Source organism: Trachurus trachurus (genome assembly GCF_905171665.1).
Source record: "Trachurus trachurus genome assembly, chromosome: 20".
Taxonomy (NCBI): domain Eukaryota; kingdom Metazoa; phylum Chordata; class Actinopteri; order Carangiformes; family Carangidae; genus Trachurus; species Trachurus trachurus.
The window spans coordinates 16673578-16697426 of record NC_139911.1 but is presented as its reverse complement, the minus strand read 5'-3'; the positions used below and the strand labels follow the sequence as shown (position 1 = coordinate 16697426).

At 42.5% G+C, this 23849-nt stretch overlaps 1 protein-coding gene across 1 annotated transcript in view; it reads right to left on the bottom strand.

Moving 5' to 3' along the window:
- The window catches only part of rnf152 (ring finger protein 152), a 52242-nt gene that overhangs the window by 3158 nt on the left and 25235 nt on the right, over window positions 1–23849 (bottom strand). The window contains exon 2 of the mRNA XM_083995946.1: window positions 15784–15865. The gene's annotated coding sequence lies outside the window, so the exon portion shown is untranslated. The remainder of the gene's footprint in view (window positions 1–15783; window positions 15866–23849) is intronic.

The window sequence follows — 23849 nt, the reverse complement described above, 5'->3', positions numbered from 1 at the left end:
GATTCAGACAGGATAAATGAGAAAATACGAAGTTTTTTTTCATGCACTTTGTAAGCAGATGATCTGTTTTCTTTGAAACACAGTGAGGTAGCATGAGAGGGATGGTCACTTGTCACCTCTGTTTCTATTTAAGGAGATAAAAACTTGTTGTAACGGTGTCAAACTTTCAGTGAGAGGAACTAATGGCAACTTAACAGACGAGTGCTCTCACAGCAGGAGGCTGAATGAGGAGGAGGCAGAGGTCAAACTACAACAATGCAATGCCTCACGGACGCCGGGGAGTCATTATCATGTGCGGCACACGTCGTCCATATCAACCAGCAGCCGACCGCAGCAGGTGCCGGTTCATGAGACCCCCTCGCCTCCCTATCTGTGTTAAGTATGGCTAATTCTTTTAACTGTCTCCTTCAGGCCATAGTCTACATAAACAATTTCTTTCTCCTCCTCCTCCTCCTACTCTTCTTGCATAATCACGTCTACCATGTTAATCCATGCGGAAGCTGTGATAGTTTGCTTTTACAGATGATTAAACCCTGTCGAAATAGCACCAAGGAAACAATGAATACCAAACAGGGCCCTGTCGCCTTCTTTTTTTTTTTTTTTTTTGCCTAAATTGCCAAGTGTGAAAACTGCTGAGAAGGGAAGACAACTAGATTTTTCTCTCTGTTTCTCTCCATCTCAACAGAGCTGATGTCCCTCCGGGCACGACTGTGGCCTAGACAGCCAGAGTGAGGGGTGAGACAGATGGAGGCAAAGGAGAGGGGGGTATACGGGGTGAGTGGGATTGAGAGAAAAGTGGCGATGGAAATGGGAAAAGGTGACCATGGATCGCCCTGCAACAGCATACATCTCAGTCCCGTATCAGAAACAAGATCTCAGGCAATTAAAGTCGTCATAGCGCCCTGTGGGGACAGCGACGTGGCAATGACAGATTAGAGCGTGTTCACATGGAGCCTGCTCCAAGCGGTTTGATTCAGTCTGGAGACCTTTAGTTTGGTTCATTTGGACGTCAGAGTTTGATGATGTTCGACCTTGGGCGGCGGTAAATAACTGCACCCAGACGAGGTTACGGATGTGAGAGCGTTTTATCAAACTGAAATCCTGCATAGGACCTGCTTATCAAAACTCAGCCCTTTGGAAAATCATTTCATTGATTGATCCATCAGTATCTAGGTAAAGAGCGCTACTCCAGCAGAATAAACAAGGCAGCCTAGATGTCCTTGTTCCTAGTCACGTCTGTCAGATCATTCTGGGATAGACAGGATATAAAATCCCTCCAGTTTCTTCAAGGTCTCCTCCACGGTGAAGGAATTACTGATCAGTGATGATCAGTTACCCACAGTAGTGGGCCAGTTGTCGCTCCACACTTGATTATTGCTTTTGTCCAGTATCACTGTTTTTCTCCTGAGTGTCACCAAGGACTTACTTATTGTAGGATGTGTTCTGTTCTCACTTTAATAATCTAACATCTTGACCTCACCTTGTAAAGCATTTTCATTATTTAGAGCTTTACAAATAAAATGGAATTGAAACTGAACAGAACCTCAGGGATCAAGGTAACATCCTCAAGTGTTTTGTTTTGTCTGGCCAACAAACCTCATCTCGCTGCGACCAAAATTATGATTAGCTCCAGAAAACTGCAAGAAGTGGCCTTGTAAAGTTGAGTTTAAAGGGAAATTGCAGCTTTTTTTACAATCTGGACCTTATTTCTAGCTTAAAATGTGATCATTTACTCACCCAGATAACTTTGGCGTCATTATGAGTCGTAAGATCTAGCCGAGAGCCGAGTTCAGCTTCCACAGGCTTCCTCTCCGCAACCTGGACTTACTAAAGCTCTGGCTAGTTGCGCTAAAAATGGACCCGAATGCCGAAGTGGAATCATTATTATCAGAATGAACCAGGCAGCGCTCAGAGATGACATCATCCAGGTCAGAGGTTAGTAGGTCAACCTACAGACCCCGGATGTTGATAACAGCTAACCCCGGACTCAGAGGGAAATAGCACTAGCCTATCAGAACTAAATATTGGTGAAATGAACGAGTTTCGCGGCAGATAATGTGTGATTTAGAGGCTGCATTGCGCTGCCCCGTGTACTCGCATTATATGGATATACGCGGCTCATGGCTGGATCCAATTTCGTCGGAACGACTTGTAATGACACCAAAGTTATCTGGGTGAGTAAATGATCGTATTTTATGCTAGAAATAAGGTCCAGATTGTAAAAAATGTCAATTCCCCTTTAATGGGACCTTTTTTTGCTTTGGACTGGGGAGAAAACCAGGTTTTCTGGCACATTACAAGGCTTCAGCAGAACAAGTAGAGTACTTGAGCGAATCCTTGTTACTCTACTGAACTCTACAGTCGAGTCAAACTATCTGTGCTCGTCAGCGTCATCCTCTTCAACACTCAGCCTCATGTACGTCTGTACAGCAGCACCATCATCATCAGCTCCCTTCACCAGCCTTTCGGTCCGGGGGGCCAGACCCTTCACTCCGCACTGACCTACTTTCTCCACACCGTTACAGAGTGGAAGGCGACGGGAGGGTGCGGAGAAAAAAACCTGGTAGTTTTTCGCCGGAGAAGCGAGAAGTGAGAAGTGAGGAGAGAGATGAGGATGAGCAGAGGGAGACGAGCAGAGAAAGAGACCTGCCCTTGAGGGGGCGAGACAGCCCAGGGTATTACTGAATCCTTTTCCCAAAGATAAGGATTAGCTTTGATCTGACATAAATGCTTTGTGGCTCAATATTCCCATACACCCAGTCGCTCTCTCCTGCCCTCCTTCCTTCTCTCCCTCTGACTGTAAAGCCTTTCCTCTCCTACTTTACATCAATTCTTCATACTCTTCACCAGGTAACTTCTTTCCTCTCTGCCGCTCAGTATTTTCTCTACCTTTTTCTCTTTTTTCCCCCCTCTAGGATTACAATAACACTGCACAACAAATGCAAACAGCAATATTACCTACTGCAATTATCAAATCTCAAGAGGCAGCATTTTCCAGTGCATAGAAAGTGTTTTCCAACATTTTAAACAAGTTAATATCGCGCTGTGCAGAGTCAGAGCCTCAGAAATGAAGTTATGTGTTTCACAAAGTTATAGATTTTATTCCAAATTTGCATCGCTGGCATATAATTCTCTGAATAATAATAATAATGATGAAGAAGATGATTTAAAGATACCCATGTGGTCAATATAACCAATGTAATATTCAGCAGAAAGGCTGCAAATGATGTGTATTATCTGTATTGGTTCATCTTGATCATTGAATTTCATTGTTAATTGATTATTTCATCTAATAAAAACACAACCCAAGCTGACAATATTCTAATTTGCAGGCCTTGTTCAACCAACAGTCAATAAAACCAAATTTATTTTCAGAGATAAGTGGATTTCTGCCAAAAAATTACTTGATTATCAAATGAGTTGTTGATTAATTTCCTGCCAATAACCTAACTGATTCATTGGCTTGGATATAGAACAGTTTCACTCGTCACAATACTCAGGTTCTGCTGTTCTCACAGTCGACTCTCGACAGTCTGGATGATGCAGTCGTCACTGAGAGGAATGAGACTGAAACCCAGGACATTTGTTTTTTTCTCTCTCTCTCTCTCTCTCTCTCTGAATCTGCTGAGAAATATAACACGTCTGCTCTGAGGTCATGAAACGACAGCAAGTAGCAACTACAGCTGCTACTTAATAATATGATTTATCGGTTCAACCGAGCCGTAACCAGGGCAACCTGCCTGAGTGGCTGAAAACCTCGGTTTGTGACCCATTTTCTATCACACCTACATAGAAATACAACAAAAGAGCAGTGAAAGGGAGCAGCAGCTGGTTTAAACAGGAGCGCTCCGAACAGGCCGGATGCTCAACCAGGGACGAATCAGCAGAACCACACAGGAGAAAGTATATTCAGCTTTTTGATTTAACAGATGCATAAATATAAATTAAACTACATGAGGTCTATTTTCATAAAACCATGACTCCTAATAATTCTACCCATGATTCGGTGGCGTCATCAGGGAGGCATGAGGACGGATGATTTCGTAATGATGCAGAGTGACCGAGCGTCGGCCTCCACCAACCCCACACTGCCTGTGGTCCACTGGGAGTAACCGACAGAAAACACACACACACACACACACACACACTCACAAAGAGGACTGAATGGGAACACACACTTGTTCACACACACACACACACTCCCTCAGGGCTTCCACACACAATCAGCCGAGGAGAAAGTGCACTCGTCCTAGCAGACAGAAGTTAAAAATAACCACCACAGCCAGGAGTGCACACATGCGCAAACACACACACATACACACACACACATACACACACACCTCCACCCAGTTTGACGTAATAAACTACCTGGAAGCAGCAGCGAGGGGTGTGGGGGGGGGCAGCATGGAGGAAGAGAAGCTGGTTAATCTGTGAACCCTGAGGTGTGAACCAGTGAAATGTCAGAGAGGCGATGATGATGATGATAATGATGATGATGATGATGTACAGTGAGGTGGAACTGTTCATACAGTGCTGATGTGTTACAGGGTGTGTGTGTGTGTGTGTGTGTGTGTGTGTGTGTGTGTGTGTGTGTGTGTGTGTGTGTGTGTGTGTGTGTGTGTGTGTGTGTGTGTGTGTGTGTGTGTGTGTGTGTTGACGTCCAGCAGGTGCCAGGAAGCTGCTGACATGTACGACGCGTCTCCAGCTGCGCAGCCTCAACTCCAGTGAAACCAAATAAGCGGCGACGTCTCGGCCCATCAGCGTCTGTCTGCTACTGGATTTCATCATCAGAGTTTGGAACGTCAGAGTTCTGGTATGGACCATAATCAATAATGACAGCAGCATGACTGTAAACTTCACTGGGAATCAAATCACTGTAAATAAAGCTTTCAAAAATCAAATAAGGCAAAAAAAAACAAACTAAATCTGAAATAACAGTCAGTTCCACGGTTGCTCTCAGTGCGAACGACATCACGTTCATCATTTGGAAAGTGATGTGTTGAGTTGAGCGTTCACAAATAATATGAATGTGTCTAATTAATTAACATTAATTCACCACATTCATGCACAACACTGGTTGTCAAAGATACAGATACAGATTTAAAAACCTAAACCAGCCACTGGTATTTTCAGACTTGTGGCTACAGACAATATACTAGAGAAATGAAGCTTCGGAACAACATGTAAAACACATCATTAAATAAAAATTAGAGCTTATAATATACAGTAAACAAAAACTGACTGAATAATTAATATACAAAAATGGATTAGAAGGTTGTGTGTGGCTCTGCTGCACAGCAAATACCATAATTCTGTCTATAACAAGTCATTATCCTCCAATAAAGCATAATTGGCCATATTGATTCATCTGGATCTATATTAAAAAACAAACAGACAAGTATGGAGCCAAAAAAAAGTGGCAATTTTCCGCCCTCAACAAAAAACAGGCTATCTGGCATTTCAAAAAAAAAAAAAATCCCAGCGCCCATGGCTGAACCTCCTGCCAAATTGTGAAATCTGTTTCAGACAAACAGGCAAGGTTGAAAACACCACTGCAGCGTTGAGAACAACATCTGGACCCGTGTTTATATTCACCAGTGTCCTCGTGAGAGTGGAGAGAGTCTGAATCTGAATTTCAAAAAGTTGCTCAACCCATTTCAAATGTTTTCATCTCCCCGGCCCTCATCAGATACCAAACACCAGAGAAACACACACACACGCTCTTATCACTGTTGAATAAAATTAAAGCTCCATTTGTAGTCTGTGCAACTTGAGACACTCTTCTAATATATTCCATTACGCTCTGATGGCCAGTCACTCATTCACACGACAGATAAATGCGCTGTGCTGTGATGCAGGTGTTACACGTGCTGGTTTTATGCTCGTCAGTTCTGCATATCAAGGTATGAAATGATGGCGTTTACAAGGCTAATGAAATTAATCTTAAAGGGATAGTTTCAACATTTTGGCAAATTGGCCCATTGCCATAATCCCTATAGTTTTAGGAGTAGGTTCATTACCTTTAATTGTTGATGCAAGCTATTTTTAGAACGGCAGAGCAGAGCCGCGAGCTGCTCAGAGCTACACTACGGAGGCTCATGGGATTTCTTGGTTTCCCTCATCAAATTAATCAAATACACAATCCAACAACTCCAAAACGCTCTGGTGGACAAGTTGTGACCTGCACATACACCACGCTATAAAATAATAACGGAACGTTACGAGACTGAGTTGTTTTCTGAGGTAAATTCATGCAAAACCGCTGATGTGCGTTCCTGTTGGGCGTTCCAGTCTCTGCATTTGTCTCGAAAACAACTCTGTCTCGTAACGTTCTGTTATTATCATAGTGTGCTGAATGTGCAGGTCACAACTTGTCCACTAGAGTGTTTTGGAGTTGTTGGATTGTGTATTTGATGAGTTTGATGAGAGAAACCAAGAAATTCCATTAGCCTCCGTAGCGTAGCTCTGAGCAGCTCACTGCTCTGCTCCGCCGTTCTAAAAATAGCTCGTACTGACAATTAAAGGTAACAAACCTACTGCTAAAACAATAGGGATTATGGCAATGGGCCAATTTGCCAAAATATCCCATTATATCCCTTTAATCTGTCTTTTGTTTTTCGCTTGACATGAAAACAGTTCATCAGTGCAGCAAAGCTAAAACCATCCAATTCATCTCAAACATGGGATTTTTGCTGGAATATATATTCAACAGTATAAACTAACATGCCAAATCAGATGCTCTCTCCTCCACGGTCACGTCTGTGGGCCGTGTGCTCAGCTGCTATTAGCATATAGCTGGTGTGTGGATTTCATCGCCCACACATCAAAACTTTGGATGGGAGTCAACACATCTCCTCCAGAGTACATTCAGCAGCTACAGCAGCTACAGCAGCCACGCAGGAGCTGCAGAGGCTAAAGGGCAACAGCAGCTCGTTCAGGGATTTTTATGCTCCACAGTCACACTCGCGCCTGTGTGTGTGTGTGTGTGTATGCATGCCAGTTAATCCAGAACTCATCAATTAACTTAAGCTCTAGCCCATTTTTCATAAAGGTTTCATGTTAACCACACAGGCGAAAAGGACAATGAAGTCCGTCCTTGAGAAGAAGTCACAGCGTAGAGTAAGGGTATGTATGATTTAAATGTGTGTGCGAGGTTTTGTGTGTGTGAGAGAGAGTATATTTTTTCGTAAAAAAGTAATGACATTTTTGCAAAGTCAGCTGGCCGTTGGTAAACTAACGATGTGATTTAGAGGTTGGTGCAAGGATTACTGCACAAGGACGGTCCTCACAAGTATAGTAGTGGTGAGACCTGTTTTCCAGTTCATCCCAATTGAAAAAATCAAAGCGAGTCCTTTGCATTTCAAGTTTAACTTGGCGAACATGTAAATTCACTCACAAACCATCCCAACAGGGGCTGAGGTATTGCAGCTTTTAGCTCACTGCTCCACTGATGAATCATGGTTTGCGGGGAAACAGTGACTGAACACGTCCCCTGCAGCTTCGAGTGTCAGCTACAGTAGTTTCTCCCTGTGAGTGATATTTAAAGGACCAAGTTTCTAGAGAAACATTTTCATGATGATTTATTTTGTAGATGTGGCCATAAGTTTGCAGACATCATCAATGGATGGATGGTGGACTTTTTCATATAGTTCCAGTTAATGGAGGCCCTTAATGTTTCTACAGTTTGTATTTGACAGTTTCATGTTTTAACATGACAATGTCCCGGTGCTGAAAGCAGATCCATATAAAATTGTTTTTTCCCACTTTGGTGGCTGAATGGGAGCAAACCCCAGCAGAATGTTTTTAGTTTAGTGGAAAGACTGAAACCAGAATGGATGCTGTTAAAGGTCTCGTATTTTACACTTTCCCTGTGTTTTGTTTTAAGTGTTAATTCATGAGAAGACATCTCCTCTCAGGCTTCAACAGGTCAGTCTAGTGATCCAAAATACAGCAGATTTCAGGTAAACACTGGGAGAAACCAAATCCTGAACAGGCTTGATGGCAGGTCCAGGTAGGCGGGGCTTAGAGCATGACTACTTTGCAGTGATTACTTTGTTGTGACATCACAAAGTTATAGAGGCGCTGACGGCTCGTTTTAAGGCTCAGTTTCTGAATATAGACTGTGTGCACTGCATCTCTATGTGGACTGAGGCTGTGATACTTTCACAGTATTGATACAGAACCTTACAATCAAAGAAGACATGGACATCTACAGTTCTTTTATACTATGGGGTTTTTAAAGTCGCACATTAATGATTATATGTTGTGTGTTTATGTGGAACTATCACATAGACACTTAGCTTTTGGCCACTGGTGTTTTAGCTTACACTCTATGATACCTGACAAAATTGAATCTCTGCTGTATGCACCAAGTGTAATGGGTGTTGCATTGTGTGTGGGTGTGGGTGTGTGTGTGTGTGTGGGCTCAGCACAGATGGAGCCCCTGATAGAGGCCTGTGCAGCCGACCACTGCAGGACACATTATGGCAATTTCCAGCCTGAGGAGCGAGTGAGCGTCAGAGCTGGCAGGGCTGCTGGATGGGCTTGGCCCCCACTCATCTGCCCGAGCGTGACGGACCACCACACCAACTCTCGCACCACTGGGAGACCGCCCGAGCCAAAGACGACTGGCAGAGTGCGGGAGGACGGCAGTGTTCATCCAGTACATCTCTCCAGGTATTTGGTTAAATTCTCTAAAGCCAATATGTAACTACAGACAACATTTTCCAGACTTAAACAACAAATGCACCAAGGAAAATAGAAAAGACAGACAGCAAGGACTGAATTATGTGGTCATAATGTCCTCGAACACATTTATATTCATGATGTACACATTTGCCCCCTTCCTGATTTCTGACTTTTTTGCATTTTTGTCCCACTTAAATGTTTAAGATCATCAAACACATTCTTAAATTAGACAAAGATAACCTAAGTAAATATAAAATGCAGTTTTTGTACCATGTTTCACTGGAGTCCCAAAGCTTTGTAACATTTTCCATACTGATAGATGGACTTTGTTTTTTCATCTGTTCTTGAATTTCTTTAGATCGCAGCATGATGTGTTGCTTTTTAAGATCTTTTAGCCCCCATCACTTCACTCAAACAGGTTATTCAGGCCAGGGTGTGGACAGTGAAACTGAACTCAGCTTTCCAAAATGTTTTGATTTATCACAGTCAGATCATGATTTAACAAGGGGGGCAATGGCTTTTTCTCATAGGGTCAGGTAGGTTTGGATAGCTTTTCTCCCTTAATAAATAAAATCATCATTTTAAAACTGCATTTTATATTTACTCGGGTTATCTTTGACTGATATTAGAATTTGTTTGACAAATATGAAAAAAAGTAAGAAATCAGGAAGGGAGCAAATACTTTTTCACAGCTGTGTACATTTATTACAACCACTGTGACTGAAAGCAATGTTTTTTTCATGGCTAGCACCTAAATTAACACCAAGACGCGACTTAGTTTACATAAAGAAAAATGAAATGAAACTGGATGTGTTTACACAGCTGTTACTGAATGCAGAGAAAATAAAACCAGCTACTTGGTTAGATTGAGGTGTTAAAAAGCTGTTAAAGCTTCACCTCAGTCAGGTTTCCCAAAGATGTAACTGCTCTGATGTCTGCGGTGTCGTGTTGAGGTATTTATTCTGCAGCTGTAATGGAGTTTCGCAGCAGAAACTGTTCCATCGATCCAAAACATCGCCATCAGTCAGTCCCTCAAACAGCGGGGGTTACTCTTTCTGGAGTCAACCATCATCAACAAGAAATTCAGCAGAGGCTGCTCCTCCTCTCCAACAGACTACAATGACAAGGGGGAGTCTAACGCAGACAGGTGAGAGAGTTTGTTTGAAAAGTCTTGCTCTCTTGTTATTAACTGTTCTTTCTTTAGAAAAAAGTCGATCCAATAAGTGAGACATGTTTAAGCAAACCTACCCTCAAAACCACTAAGACCAGAGGAGATGTACAAATATAGTAGCCATATGATTTTGTCATAGGACATGTGACAGATTAAACACACTGAAATACGCTGAAATTCATATTAGGAAGACCAAACGCATCATAGAAATGTATTCAATTTGTTTTTTCTGCCGTTTTCCCTGAATAGTCAATGCACTGCAACTCATGTAAGTAACACACAAGCTGTAAATTTAGTCCTACAAACACAATGAGTGTGTCTCCAGTGAACATCTATGTGGCGGTGGTGTGTGAGGTTACCAGGAAGGTGTCATCTGAACTGTCCCCTGCAAACACTGATGTGAATATGCAGAGCATGTGTTGTCAAACAGATGAAAAAAATTTGTGAATGTGCAGCATGTTTGTATATTTGCATGTTTTCTGAAGTCAAAGGGTGTTGACCTCCCTGGGCCACCGTAGTTTTTTCCCCAGTCGGTGCAGTCCGAAAAAATGGCCGACAACCTGACTGAGAGGTGATACTGAGGCTGAGTACAGAGGTTACCTGAACGAAAACAACATGAAACGGATTAACTCATCACTCACAACAGGTCAGATTCATTGGATCCAAGGCCTTCACTAAAACTTTTATCTTGAAGGCTCGGGAGCAGATTGAAATTTTTGTCTTTTATTTCAAATCTTTGCCTTTACCCTAATATTCATCAGTGTTTGGAAAAAATAAAAACATCAATAAGCTTGTGAGTTGAACTGAACTGAGAATGTGTTCTTGTCTGAATGGGTTAAATGTGCTTAGTAACTCACACAGGACACAAACAGACCTAAACTGTTGAACTACAAACCACCAGCAAAAGAACAAAGAAAAAGCACAAACCAATAATAAATACACATTTCAGATGAACAGTCTTTAACGATTCTGTCACATCTATTATTAAAAAGCCAGAACCAGCGTGAATTTAAACTGCACTAATGTCGGCTGTGATTTGTTTTTGATGCTCTGTCATGAAAAATGGAGGAAGCCGGGGGGGTTGATTGAGTGAGGGATGTACTTTCATTTTTTTTTTTTTTCTTATCTGCAAATTCAGAAACAGGTGAATTATAAAATCCTGACATTTAAAACCAGATTCACATCCACTGGCAAATTTTGGGCTGATTTATTCATTGAGTGAGAGGCAGCCAGAAAACATGGCCTCAACTTTTACTGAGAGCAACTGAGAAAAGTGTCTTTAAGCTGATTCTCCATAATTTCTTCTATATCTGTGACTGTGTGTGTGTGAATGAGGCTGAGCTCCCGGACCTGTTTGCATGTGAGTGGCAGGCTAGTGGCAGCATATCGCTGATGCTCCCTCGCCATTTCCCATCAATCCTCGGCGGGGGTCACACAGAGTCCAAAAAACTCTCATCAGCAAAACAAATCACCGGCCTTCTGCGCTCTTTGATGAAAGGCGTCTCTCTGCACTGAGAAACTGTGCAATTTTCAAAGCAGATGAAAGAGGTGAATGCTGTGATTTCAGCAGCCCCGAGGCCTGATCTCCATCTACAGATCCAAATAAAGATCCAGGAGGTCTGAGATAAAGGCGAGCGCAGCCGCTCTGCCAAAACTTCAAACAGCGCTGACACTTTTAATTAAGCTAATCTGCGACGAGGCTGCTCATGGAAAACTATGTAAATGAGGATTATTTAAAAACTATTAACTGCGGGACAATGGCGCTGTCAACGGTTTTTTCAGATTACATCCTGAAAAGTTTCAAGTGATATTTCAAAAACAAAAAGATGACTCTTGAAAACATTTCATAAGTGAAAGTGGTCTTTAGATGACTCATAACTTTTACTAGGGGAGTAGGAGGGGGGCCGGGGCGGGGGGTGTAATGTGCTTTCTCCTCTCAAGCCAGAAATCATTTTGCGAGAGCAGGTCTCATTTCTTCAAATGGAGTATACCTCGCTGTGGAATGAAACACTTTGATTCACTTATTAAATAACAGAGTTCACCACGGAGGAAGGTGATAAAATTTACCGCTAAGGACAGGCCCCGGGGCCCCGCTCCTCGTCGAGAGACGTTTAAAAATCATAGTTTTATGGAAAAGAGCCTGTGATGTGCAGGATCTACCTGGAGGTCGGGGGTTTGAGCTTTTTTTAAAGTGTGATAGGAGGTTTTTAAATAAGATTTGTTCTTGGAGAGAGGTCTTAGCAGAGAAGACGTCCCGCCACGGGGACACGCAGCAGGCGGCGAACGCACCCCCAACCCCTGTTCATTCAACTGAGTAGGAGATGATTCGCACATCAGCAAGCAGCACACCAGGAGTGTGTGGTACGCAGTGTTTCCTTTGCACAGGTAGAAGAAGACCCAGCTTGAGTTTCTGAGAAGCTCAGCAAGCAAATGTTTTACAAAAAATAAAACTGCCCTCTTAAACATTTATCATGTGCTACGTCTTCTGTTCAACCTGCAGCTCCGCTCGCGCATGTAGCCTATCTCACTTAGGGCTACGCTGCGAGCTAACACCTTCAAGAGTCTATCAGTCAATTTGAAACCGCAGACAAGGAGATGTAGCGTGTTGCTAGGAGATAGAAGATGTCATATTTTGTCAAAACGATGCTCTGAGATTCTCCAGGGGAGGGGGGTGGGGGGTGTTGGGCGAGGAGAAGGGGGGGGGGGCGACCGGAGGGTGACGAGGTGACAAGGTGGCAGAGCGGCGCATTTTTAGAGTTGCCGTCAAACCGTTTCATGTCACCTTGTCAGCGTTAACACCTCGACGCCGTTGCTGGCGCTTTGACACGTTAATTATGGGCAAACCCAAACAAATGAGGCGGGCGACTTCATCTGCTCCACAAAAGGAAGCTCTCTCCCACACACACACACACACACGCACAGAGGAGAACTCAGTTGTCAGGCGAAGAGAAGCCTGAGGAAACCATGAGTGAAGCTCCCTGAGGGAATAGTTTTTTTTGATGAACTGCCTGCTCGGGTGTCTTATAACACTTTCTGACAACTTCATTTTACTAAAAGTCTTAATTATTGAGCAGCTATTTATATGCAAGCACGAGTTTTACTCCAAAAAACCGCGAGGCAGAACATCCAGGCTTCGTGTTGAGCAGTCGTCACTGCAACACTGAACAAGGAAGTGGAGGAAAAAAGTTTTAAGCTTCATATCATGATGAATAATCTCACACTTCAGTTCAGTTATGATTAAATACGTTTAAATATGTGATTCAACACCATCAATGTCTTCTCTAATGTTTTATCTATGCAGTGTCTCAACTTCAACCACTTAGACGCTGGAGCATCAAAAACAGATTTATTCTTCAAATAAGTGAAAAAGTCAGATTGAAGTTTGACCAAACATACAGCACAGTTAATGTAAATTGGCTTTGTGGCACATGACAGCTCCGATTAGACACAAATCCTCAAACCTGTCATACATACAATTTTGAAAATGAACAATTTTGTCACATTAATTGTTCTAGTTGTCAACTGTTTTTAAGCAATTTCTGAAAACAATATTGTTACATAACCAAAACAAAATGACATGAATATGCTCTAATTTTGACAGCTCAGAAAGCAAGAAACAACAAAAACACCACAGATTAGAGTGACTAGAAAAGGTTTAAAAGCCCTATGACAACACAAAGTCATCACACAGAAACAGACATCCATCAACACTCTGTCTGCTAACCTCTGCAGAAAATGCAAAAAATGCACATTCTTACTCAGAACAACAGGAGATCATATGAGGACATGTAGGATTAAAACCCTTCAAAACCAAACACTATCAACTCACCCAGACCAGAGGAGATCGGATGTGATGCCAAACCATAAAAACAATCAACCCAACGATGTGGAGAGCAGCAGAATCTGTGCCTTCAGCTTCAGATAGAAAACACAGGTCTAACATGCTCCAGAGTCGACACGTCAAAGTCCACCATGTACAGTCAGGCCCATCCTCTCTGCCTGCTGCAGCCCCAGGGCTGTAAAAGAGTCAGTAAACCTGTTTTTCTGGAGCACGCTGATGATCCACAGCCGCTTGCTCTGTGTGCTTGACTCAAGAATCTCCGGCACACCTACCTACCTACCTACAGCTTGTTTGCTTGGACGGAGCTTGTCAGTGCTGTGGGTGGGTGGGTGGGTGGGTCACACCACATAACAGCCCCCTCACCCAAGAACAAGCACACACACACACACACCACAGAGGAGACAGCAGGGTGGAAATTCACTTTGAATTAATTATTCTGCTTTGACTAAATTAGCAAAACCTGAGCAAAGGAGAAAATGACAGTTACAGCTAATTAGAACACTGGTCCTATAGACTTTGGTTGTTTTAATGCCCCTTAGCTCAAAGTCTAATACTAATACTCTACTCTATGATAAAATGATATTTAAGATAATATGTGCATCCAACATTGTGGACGCTTTTAACTAATCAAGCCTGAACAAGTCAAATATGCATGAAATGTGGAAAACATGGTAATAAAAGAATTACCATGATCTATATCTATATATACACTCATATAAAAAAAGTTGCAGGAACGGTAACAGACACTTGTGGAAACACATGCAGACTCAAATCTTCTGAGATTCTTCTTTAAATCAATAAAAATACACACCTGCACTTTCATATGTTATGGTACAAACTGTGCAACGTCCCTGCTGGTTCACTTAGAGCACATGATGGTTTCCATATTATTCAACAGTGAATTCAACCTTCATGCATTCATTTTCTCTCCAGTGTGAGTCATATTTAAATGGTGGATTATTTCCCTTTTGGACTGACGTTCCTCCCATTAGCTCTGATCATGTCGAAAACCCCACTAAAGCATAGCTACTTCCCTTTTAATGCAATCAAGATTTGAAATGCCAATTAAACAGAGGGGGGATCATTCTGAATAACATGAAAGGACACAAGGAGGTTAGAGAGGACCACAACAAGGCTGTAGGCTGATGGAGTGTGTGCTGTTGCCAGGCAATGGGAAGCTGTGGGTGGGGGGTGGAGGAGAAAAATCAAACAATCGTCACATTTTAAAACCAGATTGTGGAGATGCACTGGAGCCGCCACAACAGCGTGCAGCATCCTCTATCAATGACAGGCTAGGTGCTCAGTAATCCATACTGTGTAAACAGTCTGACTGCAGTCATTAAAGGGACACAGGAATCAGCAGACAGAGTAAACAATCACCCTGCTTAGTTTTTTTTTTTTTTTTTCGATCTGGAACCAGCAGCATAAAGAAGGTGTAAGTAAGTCTTTATCTGGGCACACTACACCAACCATAACATGATTCATTGGACCAGTGTTGTGATGTCAGAGAAGATGTCTAGATATCTAACAGCATCGTAACTGAATTAGATGATGGTTCATGTTAAAGCCAATGTTGGAATTTCAAAGAAAAAAAGGGGGAAATTAATTTAGAATTATGATCATTTATCTACACAGCTTATGGGTTGGAGTAACGTGTGAACGCTGAGGGTATCCAGCATGGGAGAGAAAATGTGTTGAGGATTTTCTGTTTGGCAACAACAACAACAACAACAGGTTGTTTCCCCTCCAAATCCTCACAGAGACATATAATGTGATTTCCAGCTCAGCATCCTTTCCCCTCTCTCTCTCTCTCTCTCCTTTGTAAAAATCCAGAATGAGTCAATTTGAACAGACGGAAAATCCAAAATGACAGTTCAAAAAAAAAAAAAAAAAACAGGAATAAAAAGGCAGCTGCAGACTGAGCTCTGAATGTTTAACCAATTTAAATTCTGACATAGTGAGAGAAACAGGAGCTGCAGCGTCAGTGTGGGAGAGCAGGAACACATTCACTTTAAATGCGGTTTTATTATCATTCTGTAATATAACTTCGACAGTTTGGGTGAAGGTTCATCTGCTGTCTTACCAGAATGTGATGGAGGTCGACCAGTCTACGACGTGTTTCTTGTCGCCGGGGCTGGAGGTGAGGGGGAGCTGCTCCTCTCTGCCTAAAGAAGGAGGAATATTCATTAGTTTAACAAAGATGATTTATTTCCATGTTAACTGTAGAGTCAAGGTTTGATCTGGATAAGAATAAAAACACAAAAAAAAGCTTTGTAAAGTGACAAAGATAAGACTTTGTGGCCAAGACATCACAGTCACACTATTGCGTATATACTGTAGAAGGAGTCTCTGGTCCTCATTAACCTACATCTGCTCAATCTGCAGGTCTGTTCGCTTTCACTGCCGCTCTCGCGCCGTTGTTTTCGAGAGAAAAAGCTCCAAAGAGCCAACTGTCCTCTACCTGCTCTGCAGCAAACAGCAGACAGGCTGAGTCAGACACAGTGGAGCATTTAGCAGCTCCTTCATGCCTTCATCCACAGTTGAGTGGACTTTCCTAATGGTCTCCTGACCGGTTTTAAGCAGGAAGTTCAGTTACAGCACATCACTCCTGTTCTTAAGTGTTGGCACTGACCACTAGTTAGAACTTGAAACACTTTAAAGTGCAGCTGCTACATCATAAATCAGTTTCATCCCTATCTTGAATATAAACTTGTTAAAGGGATAGTTCAACATTTTGGCAAATTGGCCCATGGCCATAATCCCTATAGTTTTAGGAGTAGGATTGTTACCTTTAATTGTCGGTGCAAGCTGTTTTTAGAACGGCGGTGCGGAGCCGTGAGCTGCTCAGAGCTACGCTACGGAGGCTAATGGGATTTCTTGGTTTCCCTCATCAAACTCATCAAATACACAATCCAACAACTCCAAAATGCTCTGGTGGACAAGTTGTGACCTGCACATTCACCACGCTATGAGATAATAACGGAACGTTAAGAGACAGAGTTGTTTTCGAGGCAAATGCAGAGACTGCTTGATGAAAAACTGCTCCCAACGGAAATGCGATTTTGCATGAACTCACCTAGAAAACAAGCAGGAAAACTGATTACTGCTGATTGACAATGAGCCAATCAGGTAACACCTCCTTTAAAAATAGCCACATTCAGCTGATTGGAGAAACCAGGAGTTTGGTTATTGTGCCTTGTAAAGATGAAGAGTCCCAATCCATCTGAGACTTGTTGATTTTTAGAATCGAAGCTCATTCAGCAAAGTTAATTATCAATCAATAGTGTTTTTTTTAGCAGCAGCAAAAAGCCGACTGCACTGGGTAAATGCTCCTTGTGTCCCGGTTTGACTGTCCTTTAAGAAAAGCTAACTTTTTCTCGGGTAATTCCAACTTTCGAGCAAGTTGAAATACTTCATTATTCTAATCCTAAATCCTTTGAGTATAAAAACCAATTAGGAATATTTAATCCCTCTATTTAACGTGCAAATTGAAATCTTAAAAAACAAGGAAAAGTGAGCAAACAGCAGCGTGGATAGCAGAAATCATCTAGTAGCAGCTGCAGGAGGAGGACGGAGGTTGTGTTGTAAAAGACATTAAAAGGACCTTGAAAGGCACATTACGGAGGCACAATTAAGGTCTATTCTTCTGAAGGTTGAAATGGCAAACTTAATGATAAAAGGCTGTAAACCAAGGTAAAGTAAGCTGCAGAGTCTTCTATGTGCTGTGCAGAGCCAAGAAGTGAGGCTGCCGGCTGCCGGGCCACCTGCTACTACAGCTCTGAGTTTGAGAAATGGCTGTGATGTCTTCCATCGGCTATTTTAACACCCTCCCCTCCTCCCTCCTCCTCCTCTTCCTCCTCCTCCCTCCCTCCCGCCTTCTCCCTGCTCATCTCTTTCAGTGAGATAGACAGCACCGAGGCTGAGGACACGTTTGACACGCGGCCAAGGAAAGGAATATTTCACCGAGACTGATGTCGGCGTGGACACCTCGGGCCGGTGAAAACGCAAACGGGTCGATACCCTGATTGGCATGTAGCTGTCGAGTCACGGGTCAGGTCTTCCTCTGACAAATCCATCAGGACGGACCACATACTGACACAGTAGCTCGGGAGCTGTCGGCCTCGTGCTAATTTACATTTCTGTAGCGGCGACCTCGCGGCCCTCGTTCGGCCACCTGCCTGCTTCATTTGAATTTTAAACACAAATTTGAATTCCTAGACAGAGTCCAATCAAACAAAGTAGATACAGAGATAAAGTCTCATCTGTAATCAGCTACAACAGTCGTTTCAGTTCCAGTGAAACACAAGACACAGGGGCCGATTTCTAAGAAAACGTTTCTTAACGTTTTTTGCAGAGCAGCTCGACTCCAGGGATATTTAACAATATAATCTGGAGCTGCAGTGATTGGTGCATTAATCCATCCTCCTCCAGCTCCTCCAACGTGAGGATTTGATGCTTTTCTTTTTCACATGTAAGATCAACTGAATATTGTTGGGTGTTTGACTATTGTTTGGACAAAACAAGACAAAGGCCTATCAGGCCAACTACTGGATGGATCGGTGATCAAACACAATCTACCTACTCACCTTGCAATTTTCAATCAGTTAATGGTCTGAATCTCACTGATCTGAGAACAGCTTCATCAAAAACTAATCATAGCATTCAGCCGACTAATCAATCATCAGTTCAGTCCTGAATCCCACATGTTCATGCACACGCCACAACTCTTCTATGAGTTTTGGTTGGCTAAACAATTCAAAGTCAATAGTAAATAATCTCATGATGCAACTCGCAGTTTATACCGTGCAACAGGAGTCAAGACAAGACAACTGCTCCTGGTGTAATTAAAACACACCAGAGGTGAGCTGGTAGAAGAAAGAGAATAACATGCACATACGTATTAAAGATCCCGGCCAGAATAAAGGTAGAAGTCAGCGTCTTCTTTGATTATAAAGCAGGTCTAGTGTCTACATTAATACCGTGAAAGTATCAAAGCCTCAGTCCACAGAGAAATACATCCAGCCTGTGTTCAAAGGCTGAGTCTTAAAATGACCTGTCAAGCTTTCTGTAACTTTGTGATGTCACAACAAAGCAGTTATTATCATTCTCCAGCTATGGCAAAAGCACCGCCCACCTGGACCCACCATTCAGCCTCTGGGGTTAGCTTTCTTACTTGTGTTTGCTTGATACTTGCAACATTTTCATGTATCACTCAAAAACAGGTTAGCCAATCAAAAAAGTGCCTCTGAGAGACTTCTGATTGGCTCACTGACCTAATCTTACTAGTGCTCCAGGGGCAAGACGTAAAACTTTACTGAGTTTAAATAATCTTCTTATGGACAAAATAAAATAAAATAAAATAAAATAAGTGTAAAGTATAAGCAGCTGGGGCTCAGTTGACATTGTCCAGCTACAATCAGAACCCCACACTGCCTATATTTGCTCATGATTGTGCCATTACATTCTCGTCCCAAATGGCTGCGATGTTCATACACAAACAACAAAGGACTGAATGAAAGCACAGAGAGACTAGAGTGTGTTTTGACGCCCTCCCATCAGCAGTCTAAGCTGACCAAATCCACCCAAATCTCAAAGATAGAAAGTTTTCCACAGCGATCCAGACAATAAGACAAAGAGCTGTAGGTGTAAACACATGGTAATTCCCACCATATGCCCCCGGCCTCTGCACAATCACACCAACACAGCCTTAAAGCCTGTGTTCTCTCTCTCTCTCCAGAGAAGTGAAAACACCGGGGTGGTTTCTGAAATAAGAAGCAAAGTCCTTAGTGATGTACGTTGACTGTAAATCAGCTCTGCAACTTCTTCATAAAGGGAAAGAAAGAAAAGGCAACCCAGTTCTCTTGGCGTGCTAATTCCCACTTTAAGGACGTAGTTTCTCTTCCAGTCATCCTCCAGAAAAAGTGTCCCCAGATGTTGCCAAATAAATAAGGCTTTGATATTCCTACATGCCTTATCCCTGGCTGGCAAGCTCGCAGTCTTTAAAAAAAAGGGGAGCGCAGCGTTGGTGCGTCTGACAGCTGAGCGGGACCCTGTGATGCCGGTAACGACATGAGGGATGACAACAGAAAGCTCCGACATCAAAGCCCCGCAGCTCCCTCGCACACATACATATACAGGAGGAAATTTGCAGCAGATTACCGAGGCCGGTTATTCATCAGTGCTTACAAGAGCTGGGTTACGAGTCAGAAGACACAGACACACACAGTGCAGCTCTGAAACAACTCCTGCTGCTCATTTGTACATGAAGAAGAAAAAAAAGAGTGCGCCTCTCAGCCTCCTATCGACACTCACTTAAGATAATGGGCCCTGTTGGGAAGGATATAGATTGGAAAACGAATCTCTGCACTTGTGTATGCCGGTGAATGGGCAGGCGAGCCAGATACAGAGCTTTAGAAAGGGACTCTACAGTACCCAAGGTGGCAATTTGTCAGGATTAAAGCAGGATGGTGTCTGTCATTGTGTGTGTGTGTGTGTGTGTGTGTACGCCGTCAGGTGTTGTTCATTACCCCCGAGGTTGTCAGGGAAGCACGGCACTGATCTTGCGAGCGCAACCGAGGTCATCCGAGGCTGCGCTTTCATCCTGAGCTCCAGCGCGAGCTCACATATGGGCGGATCTGACTGAGGCGGCATTGTTTTCATCATCTGTTTATCTGCTTATTTATATTGTCGGTTCATTATTTGGTTTCTAAAAACAACAGAGTACAGCAATGAAAAAATTTGAAGTCAAGAGCCTGCAATCCAATTACAGTCCTATTCAATTTACAGTGATGCAAACAAAGAAAAGCAGCAGATCCTCAGATCTGGGGTTCCTTAGACAGTTTTATTCTTTCTGAATTACCAATTTATTAAAGCATGTGGTTACCTGTTTATCAACCAATGGACTGACTGTATGATTGTATAAAGTTTTTTAGACCTGTAAAAGCTTAACGAAATCACAGCTGGAGTATATAGGCTACAGAAATATTTTAATGGTGTAGAATAAACTGTGAAAACATCTTGAGACCTGATCTGTGTTTTAGGGCTCTGCAACACTCTATATTATCACAACAAAACAAGTCTATTGGTTAAATGTTGGCTATGTTGCTATAAAGTCTTGAATGTTTAAATGTCAGTTTTAGTGGTGAAACTATGATAAATCACTCAACGGCAAAACATTAAAGGGGACATATTATGGAAATATCACTTTTTGAAGGCTCTTTAACATAGGATATATTTTGTGTTTGTCTTGCCTTCCGGCCCCCAAAATGTAAGAATTGACAAAAAAAAATCTGTGATGTACAGGCTCCCTATAGGTTTTACGAGCTGATCCCTCAGGTTTCGAATTTGCGTAATACCACCTCTACCTGGTACCAGTAGAAGGGGTGGGGCGGGGCAAGCAGTGGTTCATTTGCACTGAAACCAGCCGTTCTGAACAGCACTGTTTTGAGAGTATGAAAAGAGCTGTGATGTTTGATCCTTGGGGTATTTTGACCAAAGCATGTCACAGATATGTCTTTAAGACACCTGGAAACTATTTTAATTTGTGGAAAGGGGGGCATACTATGTCTCCTTTAACCATTTTAATGAAACATTGGCTTTCCACTGGGGAGATTTGATAGTTTCGGTCTATATGCCCTAACCCCCTCCTTCATTACAACTGTATGAGGTTAATTTTTATATAGCTTAACTATTTATATTTTTATTAAGATTTAAATTTGTGAATAATTAAGAGGGTGTGGACACTTAGAGGTGGGGGGTTTCTCAGGTGGCTGTTGCACAGTCTCAGCAATCAAATCTACCCAACAACCATGAACTGCTTCATCAGGATGTTTCTCACTAACCTATAAATCCTGAGACTGAAACTTCAAGGATTCAAATGGGTCTGTTGTTGTTTCTAATTGGCGACAAATTATGATGGATGTAAAAAATACTACTGCAGTTTTTGCAGCAGGATATATGGGAGCTTCATTTCACTGTGACACAGCCAGGAAAACATGGCGACAGGAAGTCGCCTTATCTGCATATTTTCTTCTTCTGTGGACATGGAAAACCTGAACTGCTCCTGACAATCGCAGGCACAGCTTGAGTTGACTGAAAATAATGTAGACGGATGAGTTACATCAGTCAGTGCTGATTTGGTTTGAGCAACAGAAGCCTCCCTCCCAAACAGAGAGGAAAAAAAGGCTGGCATGGACATGTTGTCAGACTGAATAATGGAGAGAAAAGAAAATGGCAATTCGCTCTGACTATCAGGCTGCAACTGATAACAGAGTTGTCCTTCTACCTTTTGTGTTTTGCAGATTCAATTGCCAAGTATTTTGACAATCAATTAATCATTATTTATCAAGCACAAATAGCAAATAGAGGCCCGGCCCCATTCAGTGGGAGGATAAGCTCCTTTTCTGTGTTTTATATCTGTGTAAACTGGATATATTTGGGTTCTGGACTGTTGGCCTGATGTTATATAGTCTATTAATCTAATGCTTATGGGGGTGTTTTCAGTGTTGGGGCTGAGCAGGTGGAGGTGGTGAAACAGAAAGAGGAGGAAAATATGACAGAGGTCTTCTCACACACAGAGACACAGCATCATGACGAACCTATGATTACCTCCCTCTCCATCTCCACCACTCTCTTCCCTCTCTCTTGCCGCATACAGACAGAGCTGGAAAAACAGACAAATGTCAAACATAAAACACACACACACACTGTATATACACAGCAGACACGCCTGACCTTCACCAGCGTCTCCTGGGGCCAAACATGTGAAAGGCTACCTGTGTTCAAGCAAAGCTCCCCATGACAGCCCACAGCTCATGCTTTCAAGGCACCTTTAATGAAAACCGGTTGAGCCTCTGCGGTGCTGAGCCGATTCTGCTTCATGGACTCGGCTGATAGGCAGAAACAACAGAGAGCTCCTCGGCTCTGCAGCTGACAGTCAGAGCTGTTATCAGGGAAGTCGACAACAGGCGGCCTGTAACATGAAAGACAACATCTCTGTCCGAACGCAGACGAAGGGGACGCGCTGTCCTTCCCCCTGCAGAGGTTAGGAAACGTGTTGATATTATGCAAATAGAACCCCCCCCACCCCCACCCCCCTCCCAGCAGTTCCTCCTGCACGCTGTGACACAGAGCCACTGTGTCAGATAAATTCATTACAGTGGCTGACGGAGCGCAGATCCAACAGAAATCAACATGACTGAGGGCTGAAGGAGCTGGGAGATTCACCTCCTACCTAATGTGGCACTGAAGAGGTCAACGGCATGTAGAGTAGTTCCAGAAATGAAGAAAACCGAATCAAATGCAAAATGTTTTTCTACAGACGGCTGAAGAAAGGACGATCAAAGTGACAGTCTAAAATTGGCTCAGTTACTTCTAATTATCATCAGAAAACTGAACTGATAAATCATTTCAAGAAATAAAAGCCAAACTTTCAGCAGATTTAAAACTGAGAGGATTTATTGCTTTGTTTATCTGGTGTGGCAGTAAAATCAATGTCCTTTCTTTTTCAGCTGTTGCTATCTGAGGCTTCCTTCTAAAGTGTCACACAGCCCTTACAGAAAAACCACATGAACATCACAAACTTCATGTGATTTTTCACATGTGAAAAATTTTGCACATGGGAAACATGTGGGTTTGGCCCAATTTTATGTGAATCACATTTGAATTCCCATGTGAACCCATTTTTCACATGTGGTAACATGTGATTACATGTGTCACATAAAATTGGGTCAAAACCACATGTTTCCCATGTGCAAATAACATGATTCCCATTTGCAACATTTTGCACATGTGAATCACATGTGAAGTTCATGTGTTTTTTATGTAAGGGAAATAAAATCTGTATATAAAAAGGGATTCAAAGAACTTCACACAGTAAAAGTCACCAAATCCTAAGAATAACCTGGAATCCAGAGGACCAATACGTGAATTTACCATTTATCAATAAAAACTAATTATCTTTAAGCAGCAACCAGCAATTCAGACTTCATAATTCACAATAAAGCTCTCACACAGAATATTGAAAGGAAGTAAACAGAGACCGAAAAAAAATTACAAAATCGCAAATACTAGGCTTTAGAAATTTGTGATTTTGTTTTTCTACTGACATTTTAGAGACCAAACAACCCAAGAAATAAGGAGCACAAACTG